Consider the following 19,371-nt stretch of genomic DNA (forward strand, 5'->3'; position numbering starts at 1 on the left):
CAATAATATAGTATAACATAACGAAATATGACTTATAATATTATAATATGAATTATAACAAGAATAAAATGGGCTATATTATTTCCCTAATTAAGAAATTAATTTATAAAAAATACAAATTAACATTTGATCATTCATTATATGAAAAAAAAGCTCAAAATGAGATAAACTGATTTCACTAAATATGTTTAAAATGTACATAAATACAACAATCTTAAAGTACATTTAGTTAATAATACGAATGCATTTACAGACGTTTACACATTCTGATTCATATTTATTTACATGCTAATGATCTGACAACTACCTCAAGATATTTATACTGATAGAGATGTACATGAACACCACATCTCAATATTTCCTTTAGAATTACATTTAAATAAATGTATTTTTTTATGGACACACTTTATTTTACACTCCACTCAGATTGTCAGAAGTAAAGTGTCTTTAAAGCAGCTTTGCGTCTGCAGAGCGATGGCTGTGAGACGTTCTGTGTAACTTTGTGTGCAGGATTTCTCAGAAACGCGGCGGTGTGGTTGAGCGAAGGCAACGCTGCCAAAAGCTTCAGGCGCTTCCTCTGCAACGGGCACACAGCTGCAGAACGAGCACCTCCTTCACCCCAAAACTCTGTCTGAGCTGCTCCTTTCATGTCATTTCTTCTGTCCTGTCACTCATCAGCTCGCTGGCACAAGGATACAGGAGAGCATTCCTGCTATAAGACTTTATTATAGAAACACTGATGCACTCTTCATGTGCACTGCACACACTTTTGTATTTTTGCACTTTCGTTATTGTTAAATTACCTAAATTAGTACAAAAAAATAATAATAATTGTGTACTTTTTGTGTCTTGTGTGTAAGTTGCTTGCTGTGACTAACTAAACTTAACTAATAATATAAAGTCTAATATAAATTTAAATAAATAAAGTATCTATCTATCCATCCATCCATCCATCCATCCATCTATCCATCCATCCATCCATCCATCCATCCATCTATCTGATCCAGCGCATGCAGTTCCTGCCTTTGGCCGCCAGGGGGCATTGTGGGTAACTGTGCTCTCGTGTCAGTGAGACGCTGCAGACAGAGGATCTCGTTTCTGTTCAACCTCGTGTCCACGGTGTCATGTATGAACTGTTACAGCAACACAACAAACACGTCATCCTCTCACTGTTCACCCTCTTCCTGTTGATTTGTGGGCGGAGCCAGTTTGCAAACCTTTAAACAAAGAAACTCATTTAAAAAAGATTTTATCTCCAAAAGCACAAACTTTTCATGAGGAAGAAAAACTGATCAGATAATCTAATTATTTTTTTAAAGGCTTTATTTATCTTTATAAATTACAGATTCAAAGAAAAAGAAAAATGAACATTTCATCATCGGAAAAGCTCAAAATGATACTGCAACAAAACATGTTTGAAAATGTATCTGAATGCAATCTGATAAAGTTTATTGAATCGTGTTCACAAAATGTATTCAAGCTGTAGAAAACAACACAATGTACACAACATTGTGTTGCCTTCTATTATATATATAATATATTTAAATTTGTGTGTATAAATATATATATTGTCATTAACTAATTTTCCCTGCACACTGAGGCCACAGCAAAGTTTTTGTGTGTGTGTGTGTGTGTGTGTGTGTGTGTGTGTGTCTGTGTGTGTGTGTGTGTCTGTGTGTGTGTGTGTGTGTGTGTGTGTGTGTGTGTGTGTGTGTGTGTGTGTGTGTGTGTGTGTGTAGTGTTTCCAATCCATCTCGTTCCAGAGCAACACATTCTGCTCAGGAACATTTGCGTTCTTTATGGATCAGGATTAACATGCAAAACATTCACTTTATAAGATTAACTTGGAAAGAAAAGTCAAAGCCAAACTTTTTTTTTCTCTTTTTTGCCGGGAGGATTTCATATTGAACATGTGCTTATTTATTTATTTAAGTACATTGAATATTAAATACGGATTAGTGCATTTCTCCTGTCACTGAGCTCCAGTGACTTTTCCTGAGTTACGTTCACCTTCGACAATAAAATCTGGAAAAAAGAAAAAAAAAGTGTTACTTCTTCAAACGGTGCCGACTGGCTTTATTTCAAACTTATTTTCAGTTTTGTAAATCTAATATTTTCAAACTATATGCACGCTGAAGGCCTCCATGATGGGAAACAGATTCATTACATAAATCATCATCATCCAGCTCCTAAATAAAAGGATGCGTCTCATGACGGGCGGGAAGAGACTCTCTCCTCCGCCGACATCTTGTCTCCATCAAACAAACACATTTAACTTATTCCCTGACGAGTATTTAGAAGTTTCCGTCTTGTATGTTTGCTGCATGTCGCTGCATCGCTGCATCTTAAGCAACATTTCATCAACCGGCAGCAATGGGTTCGTCGCCCGCCGGTCGCCACAATTCATTTCTAGATTTCTCCTCCAGTCGTATCTGGATGCTCCCGCTTTCATCCGCCCCCCCGAGCTTCAAAGCCGACGCTGACTTCAAACGGCCGCCGCTGAGTGCCAATCAAACCAGAAGACAACAAACATAAAAAATAAAAAAAAAATGTTAATCAACCCGGAGCCGAGCATCAGCAAAGAAGAAAAAACTTGGATAAATAAGACAAATTGTAAACAGATGCCGTAATATGCAGCATGTGGATAAATAAGGCAGTATGTCATCTCTCTTTTTTTAATCCGGCGGTTCACGCAGGGTCCAAACTCCTCCACCTCTCCTTCATCCGTCCATCCCGAAGCCTCTCGGGTGAGTCAGCGGCTTCTTCCCCTCCGGAGAGTCCAGGACCGGGTCCAGGACCGGGTCCAGGCCGGGCGTAAATCACTTGATGCTCCTGCGGTCAAACGAGCCGAAACCCTCAAACGCAACGTTCAGAAGGGTTGTTTGTTTTTTTTGCAGGAAGGTTTGATGGTGAAAGTTTCCACTCGCTCACATGTTGGACGCCGGGCGGTGAAAAGAAGGGACGACGGCTCCAGAAACGCATCACATGAAGTCACTCGCTGGGTCGTTTGGCTTCAAACGTCTCAACACGAAAACTGCAACAAGATGTTTGGTTTTCATCAAGAGATTTGTGTCGCTCCGGATTAAATCCTCGTAATGTGAACGTTTGGACTTGTGCTTATTTAATACAACTCCGATCTTTAAGTTGTGTGAAGTGACTGTTTACTGTCTCCTTTACTCGGTTAATGATTTTAAGTTAACTTCACTCAAATCCTTAAGTTGTCTGAATTAAAATTTCCTAGTTAATCCAAGCAATCCTTTTGCATTAACGATACTAATATTTACTGCAATCACAGGAGTTGCCTGAACTCAGTTTTTTCCGCTTTAAGAACTTAAAATGATTGAGCTACTTTACTTTTGAGAAATTTCACTTTTTTCAAGTAAAGCCAATTTATTACAATTTACAGTGCAAATTGTGAGATTCAACAAAGGCTTTAACATGAAAGGATTAGATTATTTAAAGCACACACACACAGTTCTTCATTGTTTACTGTAATTTGTGTATCAAAACAAAGTTGACAGTTAATGTTCTGATCCCTCTCTGCATAAATAACCAACCACAACGTGGTGATGTCATGTCTCGGGACAGAAACAAAGCGAACGTGTGGTCGCCTGAACAATAAAGGTCTGTTGGCTTTTTCGGTGTCTCCTCCTCTTCTCATTGGTCAGAGAGGCATCGGGGGGGCGGGCCTTGTTCTCTACCACGAGGCCTAAAGTCAGATTGCTCAATTCCAAAAGGTTCACCCTTTTAAAAAAGTGGCACACGAGTTGGAAACAGGCAGTTTGCCGTTTGCGGGTTTTCTGACTCGTAGCCACGTAAACATTCATACGCGTTTTGTTTGTTTTTGATCAACGTCTCTGTTGACGAGCGGCCGACGCGACCGAGGAAAGCGAGAGACCCCGTCCTTCCTGTCTGAACTTTGGTAGAAACAGATTGGAGGCATGAGAAAATGTCAAGGGCCCAACTGTGGTCGGAGGAGTGACTCACTCTCACCATGTGTGTGTGTGTGTGTGTGTCTGTGTGTGTGTGTGTGAGGAAGCGCTTGTTGTACGCAGCAGATGCAGCGATCTCTATCTCTCATTCATGGCGTCCAAGGAAACGTGGCGTCGGCTGGTTAGCAGCCGTTTTCTGGGTATGTGCCTCCGAGCAGAGATGAGGCGATAATGGCCGCCGTGCCGCTCGAGCAGACACCTGCCGCCTCGCTCTGTGGAAACGGAGGTGGTGTCGCAAGCGTTGCCCAACAGGGCGCAGCGCACTGATTGTCTTTCGGGTGCTGCGCATGGCGGCTCTGAACCCACAGCGTTTCAGTGTGGTGCAACATGCACTCATCATTCTTATTGTCTTGTTCTTATTGTTCCTACTGTCTCCGCTATAGGAGGAGCATGCGTGTCCGTTTATGTGAACCTGCACCTCTGAGTCCGTCCACGTGCTACTCGCAGATTCTGCACAATGTTTTTTTTTTACGGCTGCACGCTCAAGGACCTTTTAATGGTTGCACTTTCTCCAAAATCACCTTTTATTGACAGTTTTATTGACCGCCTGCTGACTCCTCACTCACACGACTCACTTTTAGTGTTTGTCTACGGTGTGTTTGGCTAACAGATAACAGATAGCAGCTAACAGACAGCAGATAGCAGATAACAGATAGCAGCTAACAGACAGCAGATAGCAGATAACAGATAGCAGCTAACAGACAGCAGATAGCAGATAACAGATAGCAGCTAACAGACAGCAGATAGCAGATAACAGATAGCAGCTAACAGACAGCAGATAGCAGATAACAGATAGCAGACAGCAGACAGCAGATAACAGATAACAGCTAACATACAGCAGCTTACAGCTAACAGACAGCAGCTAACATATAACAGCTAACAGACAGAAGCTAACTGATAACAGCTAAGAAATAGCAGCTAACAGATTTCAGCTAACAGACAGCAGCGTACGGCTAACATAAAACAGCTAACATACAGCAGCTCACAGCTAACAAATAACAGCTAACAGACAACAGCTAACAGATAATTATCTCTTAGCTGCTGTCTGTTAGCTGTTGTATGTTAACATACAACAGCTAACAGACAGCAGCTAACGACTAATAGATAACGGAAAACAGATAACAGCTAGCTAACATATAACAGCTAACAGACAGAAGCTAACAGCTAACTAAAATACCAGTGCACACGCTTCATTGCTTTGCAGAGAGCTCGATGTCCAACATGGCCGCTTGTTTTTGAGTTTACAGGAAGTTTGACGACACCTTACTGCACGTTAGCGTCTAGACGGGGAGGAGTTAGCCAATTGTGGGTTGTGTTCATTCAATCGCACACCTGGACAGGATCTGCACCCCACCAATTAAATATCAACACAACTTTACTAAAATAAAATAATAATAAAAAAACATCATAAAATCACCAAAACATACAGGTAGAATTTCTTTCATCTCGACTTCACAGCCTCGGTTCTCGACTAAATGTGGACTTCACTCGCAGACGTTGGAGTTAAAGTGAGCCGCTGACAGTCTGTGGCTTTGTAGTCACCTTTAAAGATGGCACCTTTAACGACAAAACCCCCCGGTGAAGTAATGACAGAGCTCTGCTCTGGGCGGGGCGGGGCGGGGGCGGCGGCGGCGAGGCCTGGGAAGTACCCGTGGTCGTTCAAGGCCCTTTGGATGAAAGTGTTGGCGACCAGACGCACAAAAGAGTCCACAAGTGAAGGCGATATTAGAGGCAAAGTGTGTGTTTGTGATACAATGTGTAAGCTGCGGTCCTGCCAGCACTTTTTACCACCAACTTATCAAACCGCCGCGCCGCGCCGCCGCACCCCGCCTCGCTGCACCGGTGTGTGTACTGAATACAGGACCCTGTAATCAACACCTCGGGTGCCTCGCCGACATCAAAGCAGGTGAAGGGCGGTGTGGTATCTCCGTGCGCCTTGTGCCTTCTACTGTATGGAAAAGGCCCCGAGACGCAGGCGGGGGGGAGCAGCCGAGCAAATTACATTTCACGACTTCCCGCGTGTGCTACCTGGCAGGTAGGGGGGCTGCGGTTCATCTCATGTCGATCCCCCACCTGGTTCAGGAGATGATCGCACCCGACGCCAGGATCTGATACGGGGAGGGAAAAGAAGCCCTGTTTTATTCATATATTAATTTTGTGTGATTCTGTGAGCAGAATTTATAAAAAGAATTTAAAAAGCAGGCAACATTTTGATGTTTAAACTTCAATGAAAGTTTGGGAAATTAACCGTGAAAGTAAAAAAAAAAAAAAAGAAAAAAAAGAAAGTGAAATAGTCCTTAAAGTCAAAATGACATGCATAAATATTACCGCACATCAACACAAAGCCCGGAGCGGCGAGCGAACGCACAACGTGAAGGCGAGATTACGGGTTGGCGTCTCAGACGGCTGACAGCTCGCTGATAGTGACGCCACGCAGGAAACCTTTCACTCCTTCAGGAAAGTTCCAGGAAACTGCTGGTGAGTCTCGGAAAATACACAAAAAAATACTTCCTCCAGTTGTCCAGGTGCACAAAAGCTTCTTTAGTGATTTACGTATTGATTGAAACACAACTGAAACACAATTTTAATGTTTTTAATAAAGGTTTTAAATTATGGTTAAGAGAAAAAACAACACTTAACACCAATGTAACTCTGCTTTTACTTTGTGTATGCATCTATATGTGTATGTTTTCACTTTTTTATTGTATTTCATCACATTTTATTATAAAAAAGACAATTCAAACAACTTTAACTTCACCCGTTGCACAAAGGAAGTCTGTTTAAAATCACTCACAGCAGATAAAAGTATGAAGTTAATGTCTTTAAAACGATTTATATAAAGTAGTTATTTAACTGGTGAATATCTTCAGGAGAAGGAGAAGAAGAAGGACAAGAAGGAGGAGAAGGAAAAGGAGAAGGAGAAGAAGGGAAGGAGAATAGAAAGGAAGAAGAAGAAGAAGAAGAACAAGAAGAACAAGAAGAACAAGAAGGAAATGGAGGAGGAGGAGTGAAGGAAAAGGATGATAAGAAGGAGATGAAGGACAAGGAGGTGAAGAAGGAAAAGAGAAGAAGAAGAAGAAGAAGAAGAAGAAGAAGAAGAAGAAGAAGAAGAAGAAGAAGAAGAAGAAGAAGAAGAAGGAAATGGAGGAGGAGGAGTGAAGGAAAAGGATGATAAGAAGGAGATAAAGGACAAGGAGGTGAAGAAGGAAAAGAGAAGGAAAAGGAGAAGGAGAAGAAGGGAAGGAGAATAGAAAGGAAGGAGAAGAAGAAGAAGAAGAAGAAGAAGAAGAAGAAGAAGAAGGAAATGGAGGAGGAGGAGTGAAGGAAAAGGATGATAAGAAGGAGATGAAGGACAAGGAGGTGAAGAAGGAAAAGAGAAGGAAAAGAGAAGAAGAAGAAGAAGAAGGAAATGGAGGAGGAGGAGTGAAGGAGAGGGATGAGAAGAAGGAGATGAAGGACAAGGAGGTGAAGAAGCAAAAGAGAAGTAGAGGAAAAGGAGAAGAAGAAGAAGAAGAAGAAGAAGGAGAAGAAGAAGAAGAAGAAGAAGAAGAAGAAGGAGAAGAAGAAGAAGAAGAAGAAGAAGAAGAAGAAGAAGAAGAAGAAGAAGAAGAAGAAGAAGAAGAAGAAGGAGAAGAAGAAGAAGAAGAAGAAGAAGAAGAAGAAGGAGAAGGAGGAACCTGGCGCTGCTCGTTGGGCCTCGAGCCGCTCACCTCGCTGTGTGTTTTGATCCTGACTTGAATTTCACATCAGAAAATTCACCACAAAAAACCCAACAACCTTCCTTTGTGTCGCGTCGGCTGCAGCCGGATGCTGAGCGGCAGACGTTGCCTTCATCGCCGGCTGCGAGTCTTTCTGTCTCTTCTGGAAAAAACTCTGAACCACCGATGCAGGTGCAGATGTTTGGTGGGTTTGGTCACCAAAACATTTGAGGCTTCACGGATCAAAAACTGGATCCGTGCTTTCTGTTTCGGATTTAAGATCCAGACACACGGAACGTTCTGGGTTTGAATTCATTTTGCAATCGAGTCTTTTTTATTCACTTCATCTGAAGTGATCCATTAAATGTCTTTATTTTATTTATTTTTTTACTTCTTGGAATTTTTCTATTGAGCATTTTTTTTTTACAAGAAAATAAATACAATAAATAAAACAAATAAAATAAAATAGAAATAAATACAATTTGCTCATATAACTTGCTTTGTGTGTGTGTGTGTGTGTGTGTGTGTGTGTGTGTGTGTGTGTGTGTGTGTGTGTGTGTTTTTGTATCTTTTGAGCATTTTGTTGTGCAATCTTGCACCAAACTCATGTTTGATTCGTTGGTGTTGAAACTCTGCTGAAGCTTTTCCTTTTGTTTTAAATCTCTTCTGCATGGGACAATATGTGTTGCTGAGATTCGCTTGCAGATGTAAAATAATGTATTTAATAATGATAATGTCTTATCTTTATGCGTTGTTGTAACTTCTTTGTAAAACTGAGGGTTAAGAATAATAAGTAATAAATAAGTTGTAAGTTTAAAATAATGAATTCAGTTAACAAAAGAAAACAAGTTCAATGAATAAAATCGAGATTTTGTTAAATGACACTCTGATAATAAACGTAATAAATGCGGTTTTATTTCAGTTTTAGGAGTTTCTTCCTCTCACGACATGAAGAGATTATATAGATTATATAGATTATATAGATATAGATCCTCTGGAACGTGTGTGTGTGTCGGGGTCTGAACTCATTGTGGTTTTGCATTGTTTTCATTATTAGAATGAAAAGGAACAATCCTGACTTATCGCAGCATCTATTTTAAGACACACATTTTCCATTAAGCATGCTTTCTTCAAGTTTCAATGAAAATAAGGGCTAGGAGAGCTTTTTTTAAACGCTATAATCACGTTACTGTAGAAATGTAATTAAATGAATTTACTGAACTCTCAGCAGAAAGACTTCCAGTCAGAAATAATTTGTGTTTTAGAACAGAAAATAAAAAGATGAAGGTCACATCTTCCTCTTTACTTCTTCTTCAAATCAGTTCCACTGACAGACCGCAGCTCCACCTGAGAGGAGGCTACAGTTTGTGCTGCTGAAGTGGTGAAGAGATGTTTTCCATGGGGGGTGTTGTGTAACTGTGTGTGTGTCCTGAGGAAACACAGCTCGCTGTGCTCACAAAGCGTCTCCTGCAACATGTGAAGAAAGTTCTTTTCAACCGACAGAGATGTGAAGAAACCCGACAGAAGAGAAGAAACGATGCTGGTTGAGACGCCGACGGTTGAATCTGAAGGCCAGGCTCGCGTCAAGCTAACGTACAGCTAACGTGCAGCTAACATATGTGACATGTGTGTGTGTTTGTCTGTGTGTGTTAGTGCTAGTTGAGGCAGTTGAATCTGAACGCCAGGCTCACGTACAGCTAACGTACAGCTAACGTACCTGTTTGTTTGTCTGTGTGTGTTAGAGCGAGTTTAGACGGTTGAATCTGTATGCCAGGCTCGCGTCAAGCTAACGTACAGCTAACATGCCTGTTTGTTTGTCTGAGTGTGTTAGAGCGAGTTTAGACGGTTGAATCTGTATGCCAGGCTCGCGTCAAGCTAACGTACAGCTAACATATGTCTGTGTTTGTCTGTGTGTGTTAGTGCTCGTTGAGACAGTTAAAAATGAACGCCAGGCTTGTGTCAAGCTAACAAAGAGCTAACATACGTGTGTGTTTGTCTGTGTGTGTTAGTGCGAGTTTAGACGGTTGAATCTGTATGCCAGGCTCACGTCAAGCTAACATACAGCTAACGTACAGCTAACATATGTCTGTGTTTGTCTGTGTGTGTTAGTGCTCGTTGAGACAGTTAAAAATGAACGCCAGGCTTGCGTCAAGCTAACAAAGAGCTAACATACGTGTGTGTTTGTCTGTGTTTGTTAGTGCGAGTTTAGACGGTTGAATCTGAACGCCAGGCTCACGTCAAGCTAACGTACAGCTAACGTACGGAGAGAGAACACACACACACAGAGAACACACACACAGAGCACACACACAGAGAACACACACACACACAAAGAACACACACACACACACAGAGCACACACACAGAGAACACACACACACGTCTACGAGCTCAGCCGTGGACGGACACGGAGAAGCACGAAAAACCGTTGGGCACTCACAGGTGTTTTTGGTGTATATTTGTTATTTGATCTACTTTCCAAACCCAATTTTATTTAATAATTCTGTGGTCTGTGTCAAACTTCTCCATCCTATTCATCTGAAGTTAGAAACAGCCAAACTGCATCTGCAGGAAGTTTCCACAGATGACCCACTCCAGCTTTAAGGCTACATGGCTACATGCTAACGGCTAGCACTAGTAGCACTGTGTAATACACGGAGTCCTGAGGAGAGGCCACCATTTAAAGTTTCCAAAAATGTCAAAAACAGGTCTCAAAAATCATAAAACGATCATTTGAGAATGAGGGGAAACTAAGAGAGAAAGAAAGGAGAAAGGAAGAAATGAGAGAGAAGAAAGAAAAAGAATCGAGGCAAAAGAGCGAAGAAGAGATGGAAGGAAAAAACTGAAAGATAGAGGGAGCGAGAAAGAGAGAAAGAGAGAACGGGAGAGAGAGCGGGAGAGGAGGAGAGTAAAAGAGAAAGAGAGAGAGGAGGGGAGAGAGAAAAAGAAAGAAAGAGAGAAGAGACAGAGTAAGAGAGAGAGGAAGAGAAAGAGAATAAGAGAGAGAACGAGAAAGAGAAAGAAAGAGAGAGAGAAAAAAGGGAGCGAAAGAGAGAGAAAGAAAGAGAGAAAGGGAGTGAGAGAAAGGGAGAAAGAGAGAGAAAGAGGGAGAGAGAGAGAGAGCGTTCAGTGGTATCAGATCAGTGATCTCGGCCTCGGAGCAGAAACCATCAAAGTTTGAGGTTTTGGACCCGAGAGTCGCTTCAGTCTCCTCTGAAGAGCTGCCAGACGTTTATTTGTTTTGGATTAATGTAATTACCCCCCTTCCCCTCTCTCTCTCCCTCCCTCTCTCTCTCTCTCCCTCTCTCTCCTCTCAGTGGGAAGATGTCGAGGCCTCGTCTTCCTCTTCATATCGTGGATTACGTTCTGCTTCGGCCTCTCGTGTGAATAATCTGAGTGAAGAGAAGGAAGACGTTCTGCACATCTTCTCTTTTTCAGCCGCTCCACAGTCACTGACAGTCGCTTGAAACGTAAAGATACGAGCTGGAGCATCTTCTCTCTCATCAGATCAATTATTTTACTGTTTTACTTTCTCCGTGCAACAAGAAAACGTCTCGTTCCATCACGTTGCGCAACAACTGGTGACGTGAAGTTATTTAAGTTCAAAGAACTCAACATTTCTCTCTGAAGAAAAGCAGAAACTTTAGAAAAATGTAAAGTTTCCCAGCAGTAGATGTGCATGTATGTAAAGGTTAGCGTGTGCAGGCGCTAGCTACTAGCTAAACTATTAATATTAGTAACATTATTGATTTGTTTACTTACTATTTAATTTCATTTTGTTATGTTTATTTAAAAGGAAAGGACTCTGTTGTGTTGAAAATGCAAAAAAAAAGTACATTTCCACACCACAAAGTTAGTTGTGTTGAGTCATATTAAAGTCTTAAATCTCTAAATATTATATTATAAAATGAGGGAACTCCTGAAGACCTTTTCTCGTCAACATGTAATGCAGAAAGTTCTGTTTTAAGTCTTTTAAAGGTCTTAAATCTGCTCGCTCAACACAGTCTGCATGAAAAGTACAAACCAGCTTTTCTCATATAACTTTTTGGCGTCTATTTTTTTTTTCTGGGTATAAATGATGTGTGCGGTACATTAGCGTCCCCTAAATCCTCCGGGTTTCCCGTTTCATACGCGAACGCGAGCACAATCTGTAAAGCATTGAGAAGATCTGACGATCAAACCCAGATGGGAACGTCTGGAACGATGAATGATGAGCTTTCTGATTCTGCAGTTTGAATAATGAGAGTTTTGTTGTGTTTTTTTTTACTTCAAGCTGAAAGAAGCATGTTAGTTTGACCATTCAGCATGGACAGTATACATGTACTTGTACTTTTTAGTCACACAGTACTGTGTAGTACCACTCGTCCCTCCTTCAGAGGCGTTTCCCTCCATCACCTGCAGAGGGCGGTGTCGCTCCCCTCCAGCAGCGATGACCACCTGAGCCCATGATGACCCGCTGACAGAGGAAACGTGTCCAGGGGCCTCAGGAGAGCCGGTGGCTCGATGCCCCGTCCTCCTCCTTCACTCAACAGGCCGCCGGACTCACTGGGAGGATTTATGTCTGACCCTTGATCCCTAAAAAAATAATGAATTAACGAGAAATGATCAAATACCCACATTTATGAAGGAAAATCAATAAACAATAAACATAGACACAATGAAAATATCATAAATACAATAAAGATGCCGCAATAATAGATAAATGAGAGATAAAATAAGATAAGATAATCCTTTATTAGTGCCTTAGTGGGGAAATTACAGGATTAAAGTATTAAATAAAGTAAATAAAGATTTAAAAAATCTATTAATATAAATAAACAGTAGAATAGTAATAAAACAAAATTAAACAATAAGAAGAATATTAAATATACATATGGAATACAGATAAAAATGTGTATAAAAGTGCTTAAATGTATTGTAAACAGTATTATAAAACGTTAAAAGTATACATTGTAAAATAAAAGACATATTTCATATTTCATCTTAGATCAAATTGGTGTGTTTATACATATATTTATTTATTTAGACATACAAACATTTTCAACAATTGGAAACCTCAGCAGTAGAGCATCAGCCCGAGCGTTATGAAAACTAAAATATATGTTTTTTCTTCCTCTGATGTCCAACAAACCGGCAGGAATCCATCAAAGAGGACGGAGAGACAACACGCTCCCTCTCACGGCGTCTTTGAAAGACCTGAAAGCAGACGAGGTGCGACAGCAGGATGAAAGCTGCATCTGAGGGAGGGGTCGTGTTAACGTGACGCTGTGGTGCTCTGCTTCATTGAAACTTCAGGTCCGTATGCAAACTGTCAGAGACACGGGAGATGATGTTTCTTTAAATTCAGAGACCTTTAAGCGCGTGTCTGTCAACCTTGAAGAGAGCTTCTGACAACTCTTAAAGAAATTCACTTTAAAAGTTATATTTAAAAAAAAATTGAGTTTAAAAAAATGGTTTCTCTCTGAGTCTTTCCATCTCCGCTGCCAGTTTGCTGAAGAGGAAACAACAGATTGCCAGGATGTGTTCTTGGTCCTGCACGACACATTTGACCTTCAGATGAGGTCGTTTGGGCTCTTTTCAACGCATCGGGGTGAACTGTTTAGTAGTAGTACTCTCTCTGACGACTTCCTGTACTTTTTCATGCATTCTGCCCAGGAAACTTCTTGTAGCTGCAACGTGGAAGTTTGGAGGCAAACTCTGCATCTTTTCCATTGATGTATAGAAGCATAGACTTCTATACAACCAGAGGAGTCACCCCCTGGTGGTCAGGAGAGAGAATGCAGCTTTAACACATGAAGCATAGACTTCTATACAACCAGAGGAGTCGCCCCCTGGTGGTCAGGAGAGAGAATGCAGCTTTAACACATGAAGCATAGACTTCTATACAACCAGAGGAGTCGCCCCCTGGTGGTCAGGAGAGAGAATGCAGCTTTAACACAGGAAGCATAGACTTCTATACAACCAGAGGAGTCGCCCCCTGGTGGTTAGGAGAGATAATGCAGCTTTAACACATGAAGCATAGACTTCTATACAACCAGAAGAGTCGCCCCCTGGTGGTCAGGAGAGAGAATGCAGCTTTAACACATGAAGCATAGACTTCTATACAACCAGAGGAGTCGCCCCCTGGTGGTCAGTAGAGACAATGCAGCTCTACACATGAAGCATAGACTTCTATACAACCAGAGGAGTCGCCCTCTGGTGTATTTCACTTGTATATTACTGATGGTGTTCAATTCATCCAAAATACAGCAGTTTTGGGGGGTTTTTTCTTCATAAAAGTTGTGATTTACAGTTTATAAAACAATCACTCATCCTCCTCTCCCCTCAGGGTGGGATTGGTTTTTAAAAGTGTTAAATCTGTTTAAGAAATCAAACAAAACAGACTTCCCTCTGACTGTAAATCTTCTCATAATCATACAATTTCTTCTTCCGCTTCAATTTTCCAGCAGATTTGTCATGTTATATATTCATGTGGTCATAGCTGATATGTTTCCAGCCACAGATTGTCTTCCTCTGGTGGAACATAAACACTATTATGCAGACGACTTGATTTATTCGTCAAATAATTGTACAATAAAGGAGACAGGGAGCAAAGAATGTCAATTTAAATAAAGGAAATCTGTACTCATGCGTGTACTCAAAGTAAAATATGAACTAATATCACCTTGAGAGATCACTTAACTTGTGTATGTGTGGCTGGTTATTAAATCTTATATCTGAAAACTTGTCTTTTTTTAAAATAAATGGACCCATTATGGAGCTGAAAGGTTTTCATTGGAGAGGATGTCAACGCGAGAAAACGGATCCTGATTGAGGGTGAGGAAATTACCCTTTCTCCACCTTCTGCCACTTCATTTAAGTGTGTTTAAGTTGTGTGTGTGTGTGTGTGCACATGTACACACATACGTGTAGTTCACATGTGTTTGCTGCTTCCAATGCAGATGTTCGTCTGCACACATGTGTGCACGGACGTGAAACCCTTGATCTTCAACTGCATGAACTGGCATGGAAACACACGCACACACACACCCACACACACACACACAGCTAACACACCCACTCCCCTAACCTAAACAATGATCCATCATAGGAGTCCACATCCTCCTCTGTGCCACATCAGTCCCTTTGCTGCGGAAAAACTGATCCCAGAATCGGCTGCTAGCTGTCAACTGCGGGACTGGGAGCCGCCCACTCGCCACTAGAAAGAGACCACTGTGGACGCACGCTTTTAATGGGCCTGCATCTCAGTAAATGGAGGCTTAGTTTGAGAGCGCTCTGATCTCTCTCTGGATTTGTGACGCTCCTCTTTTTCTTTTTCCTCTTTTTGGAAAAAGCCCCAAAGACAGCGAACAATGGTGGATCTGTGGAGGCTGTAATTTGTGATTTTAGTCGTAGTTTTGTTCCTTGTCATTGTAGGTGAATTGTCTGGTGTGTCACTGCTGTCAGCGGTGTGTGTGTGTGTGTGTGTGTGTGCTGCAGACATGTAGGTCTCCGCTCTGTTTCTTATCCTCCGAGCCCCATGCAGCAGTTAGACAAACATTAAGCGACTTTTGATGGTTTCCCATTGAATTAAAACAAATTAATGTTCAGTTCTGAGTGATGAGAAACAGCTCTGTGTGTGTGTGTGTGTGTGTGTGTGTGTGTGTGTGTGTGGTCACCGGTCATCATGAGCGGCCCGGTGCTTCATTACGGTCGTGGCCACCCACTCTCTCTCTCCGACCGTTTAAATCAAGCGTCGCACACATAATGGACCATCTGGGGACTCTGCATGGCTAACGCTAACTCATTAGCATCAACCACAAGCCCCTTGTGCCAGTTACAAAGTCATTTTCTTTTTTTCCCCCCCAGCCTCTTTCTTGGCCAGCTGGGGTCGACCGATGTGTAAAGGTGGACTCGCTGAAGATAAATGTTGAGTTTTGGTTCAGCGACCGCTTTAAACAACTTGGTTTTCACAGGAAGCTACGAGCGCTACGAGCGCTACGAGTCTTAGCCGTTGTTGTTTTTAGCAGCTCTTCCCAAAAGGAGAGAAACGTAAGAGAGGAAATCAGCTGATCCCGAGGGCGACCGCGGCGCTAAGCCTCTGTGTTTTTACCGTTGAGGAAAAGTGTTTAGCTAGTAATAAGCTGTTTAATCACAAAGTAATCCTTTTTTTTAATGCAAGACAACAGAGCCAAACTGTCGCTTTACATTAATGAACGAGGACCGGGTGTGTCAGCAAAGAGTCACGTCATAAACTTTGCCACAACCATCAAAGATGTTGTCATATTCAATGTGGTCTCCCCATTAAAAGCAGATGATTGTGTTCTTTGAAAAATTGAAAAAGGTACAAAGAAGAACCGTAAACCGAGCACATCAAGCTAAATATTAATTGGGTCCAGAGTGAATCCAGGCTGCGACCGCTAAACGTCCGGCATCGCGCCGCCGCGCGCCGCGTCCTGGCAGACGGAGCTCGGGGGCGAGAAGCCTCTCGGGCTGCGGTGAACACGCTCACCACTAATACCAGGCTGGTGCAGCGGAGACGAGAACAACAGCTCGGCCTCGCTCGCCAGGCGGCTGCAGCGCCCGCATCACGAGAGCCGCCGCCATGAAAACGTAGAATAGTTTTAAACATATATATATATATATATCTTAAATACTTAAAAGGCATGAGTGTAGTAACAAGGATGAGATGCAAATGAACAAAAGGGAACAATACATCACATTTAAGTGGTGCTCAGCAGTGAGCTACATGCTAGTGTCATAATGCTAACGTGTGTCAGCAAGATGAATGTTTGTAATGCTAGCATTGGAATGCTAAGATCCAAAGGCTAGCATGTGTTAGCGCGATGATTGTTTGCTTCTCTGGTGGAACGTTTCAGTGAAAATATACATTTGAGGTTTATATGCTGAATATCTACAGTTGTAAAAGAAAAATGTTTATTTTCTCAATTTTCCCATTTACTTTTGTATTGTACACACATACATAAGCCATTAATTATTATCATTTTACGGTACTGTGATAATTTCAGTGACAGTTTTACGCGAAACACATGAACTAAACTTTCCTTGTATATAATTGTGATGCGTTTAAGTTCCCTAACTTTGTCTCAAAACTCTGAAAAAGAAGAATAGACAACGCATCACACCTCACCATGTGTAAATATTACATGTACTACGCCTCACAAACACAAATACACAACTACTGCTCCTGTTGCTAGACTTGCGTTCCAGTTTTCTAGCCGTGTGCAACTTCTTAATTCCTTTATTTTACCAGCTAAAATCTACTTTTTCCTCTAAATGACACAATGGGAATTGACATCAGCACGCGTGTGAAAATGTGCACTGAAATGGAAAAAAAGAAAAGAGTTAGTTTCCTTTGAGCCGAGCTGCAGCGCTGTGGTTCATCAGCGCGTGTGTGAGCGTGTGTGAGCGTGTGTGTGTCGGCTGATTCGAATCTAATGTATCAAGCTTTAAATAGCAGCCACGCCGCCTCGGCTCAGGAACACCACACTCTTTTCAGCGTTTTTGTGTTTTTTTTCTTGCCCCAAAATGTGTGTTTGAGGCGTTCTGCGGTAAAAGGGATGCATGTGTGCGTCCTGGTGCGTGCCTCTGTGTACACATATGCATGTCTCCGTGTTTTTGTAAATACGTGTGTGCGTCAGCGTGTGTGTGTGTGTGCGTGCGTCAGTGTGAGTGTGTGTGTGAGAAGCGAGGAGTGAATGGCTTGGCTCCACATCAAAGGCCCCTGCGAGTCTCTGCATTAACGAGGCCCTTTGTTCCCTGCCTCCCAGATTACAGCACGTCTCCCCTGCCAGTGAGCACAGTGTGTGTGCGTGTGTGTGTGTGTGTGTGTTTGTGGAGGGCACTGTAACCTGCAGACCAAAGGCCAAGGTCTGATCCTCCTCCTCCTCCTCTTCCTCATCATCATCATTCTTATCTTTTGTAAGCAAAAAGAAAGCGGTTTCATTTCGTTTTTTTCCTTTCTCCAAATTCTCCTTGTTGCTGATTGAGCGTTGTTATCACACACACACACACACACACACACACACACACACACACACACACACACACACACACACACACACACACACACACACACATCCCTGCATTATGCAATTCTCCCCCTAAAGTGTGCACGGCGGTTGTTTGAGTATTTTATCGTCCGTCTTGTCCAAAATCTGCTAACATTTCACAGAACGTGCTCTCGTGAGTCAACACCGGCCGCCTTTCTACTTCCTGGTTCACGTAGGGGATATCGACCAATCACAGCACAGGAATGTTTTGTTGGTTTAGCTTTACACGCTAGTCATGTGACTCGTTCAGCCACGCCTTTTTTCTAAGTGGTCTCGTTAGCCTGACTCTAACTTCTCTCTTCAAAATGGCTGCCACGCTTCCTTTCCTTGTGTCATTTCACGTAAAGTCAATGCACGGACGCAAATTGTTGGAAACAACGCAAATTACCGCCAGGCGGCGCGGATGACATGAGGGCGTCTGATGTCCCGACGTTTGTGAAATTTCCACAAACCAAGTAAAAAGCAGAAATAGCAGTTGTTTCCATGGTGGCAGATAAGCCACGCCCCCTTGAATAAACCACATATAGTCGAGCGAGTAAATTTACGCGAGGATGCTCACGCAGCATTAATCCCTCCAAACGTGGGAGCATGAAGAGACGCAGGAAACATCGTGTGGAGTGTTAAAAAAAAAAATGCAAACGTACAAAATACAGCAAACGACCTGTCATGACTCATGAGGTGCATTTGGGAAAAATAAATAAATCTTCCCCTTCAAACCTGACGCCTGCACCCGGAGCGTCGCCTCAATCAGCTCACGGCGAGTCAGACCTGTTGTTGTGTTTGTGTTCGAGCTCCTTCCTGTCGCTATCGGGGCTGCTCTCCATAAGCCGGGGGCCTGATTCCCTAATGCGCGTCTCTTTTAAAAAAGTTCATGAACCGGAGCGGAGATTGGAGCCGTTCCAAACGACGGCTCCTTCCCTTCGGAGCACTCGGGGACACAAAGGGAGCGGGCGGCGTGCGGGCGCACTGAAGGGTTTTTGTTTCAAGCTGAGATGTAGTTGCTTCCAAACAACAACAACAACAACCATGAAAGAAGAGAGAGAGCAGTATCTTTTACACAGGAATCAAGGCCTCAGAAAACTGTTCTGTACAGTTAAAGTCGGGTTACAAGCCGCTACTACCTTCGGTGGCTGTCCTCGCTAGCTCCCCGCTGTAGCTAGCTAGCGCTGCTGCTGGTTCTCTGCTAGCTTAACGCTAGTTTACCCGCTAGCTCCCCAACAACCACCGACGGTAGCGGCACCGACGCCAGACTCGGGCAGTAGCGGCAGCAGCAGCGGGGAGCTAGCAGCATCGGACAGCAGGGAGCTAGCAGCAGCGCTAGCTGGCTACAGCGGGGACAACCACCGGAGGTAGGAGCGGCTTATCACCCGACTTTTTCACGGTTGTTTTTTTTTTTTTAAAGTTAAAAGTGACCCATCGCTTTCTGTTTTTGTCACGTGATCTGCTCACGTTCTCCATTTATTTTATGAAGTTGCTCAAAACCAGATTAAAAATCCTCATTCAATTCATTTCGCTCCAGATTCAAAGCCGTGAATGTGCGTCTTCGTCCACTGATCTCTCTCTCTCCCTCTCCTTCTCCCTCTCTCTCTCTCTCTGGTTTTCAAAGCTCTTCCCCTCTTTTTCGCTGTT

This window comes from Clinocottus analis, unplaced genomic scaffold, assembly GCF_023055335.1.
Source record: "Clinocottus analis isolate CAN_PGR_092001 unplaced genomic scaffold, fCliAna1.0.p SCAF_5, whole genome shotgun sequence".
Lineage (NCBI taxonomy): Eukaryota > Metazoa > Chordata > Actinopteri > Perciformes > Cottidae > Clinocottus > Clinocottus analis.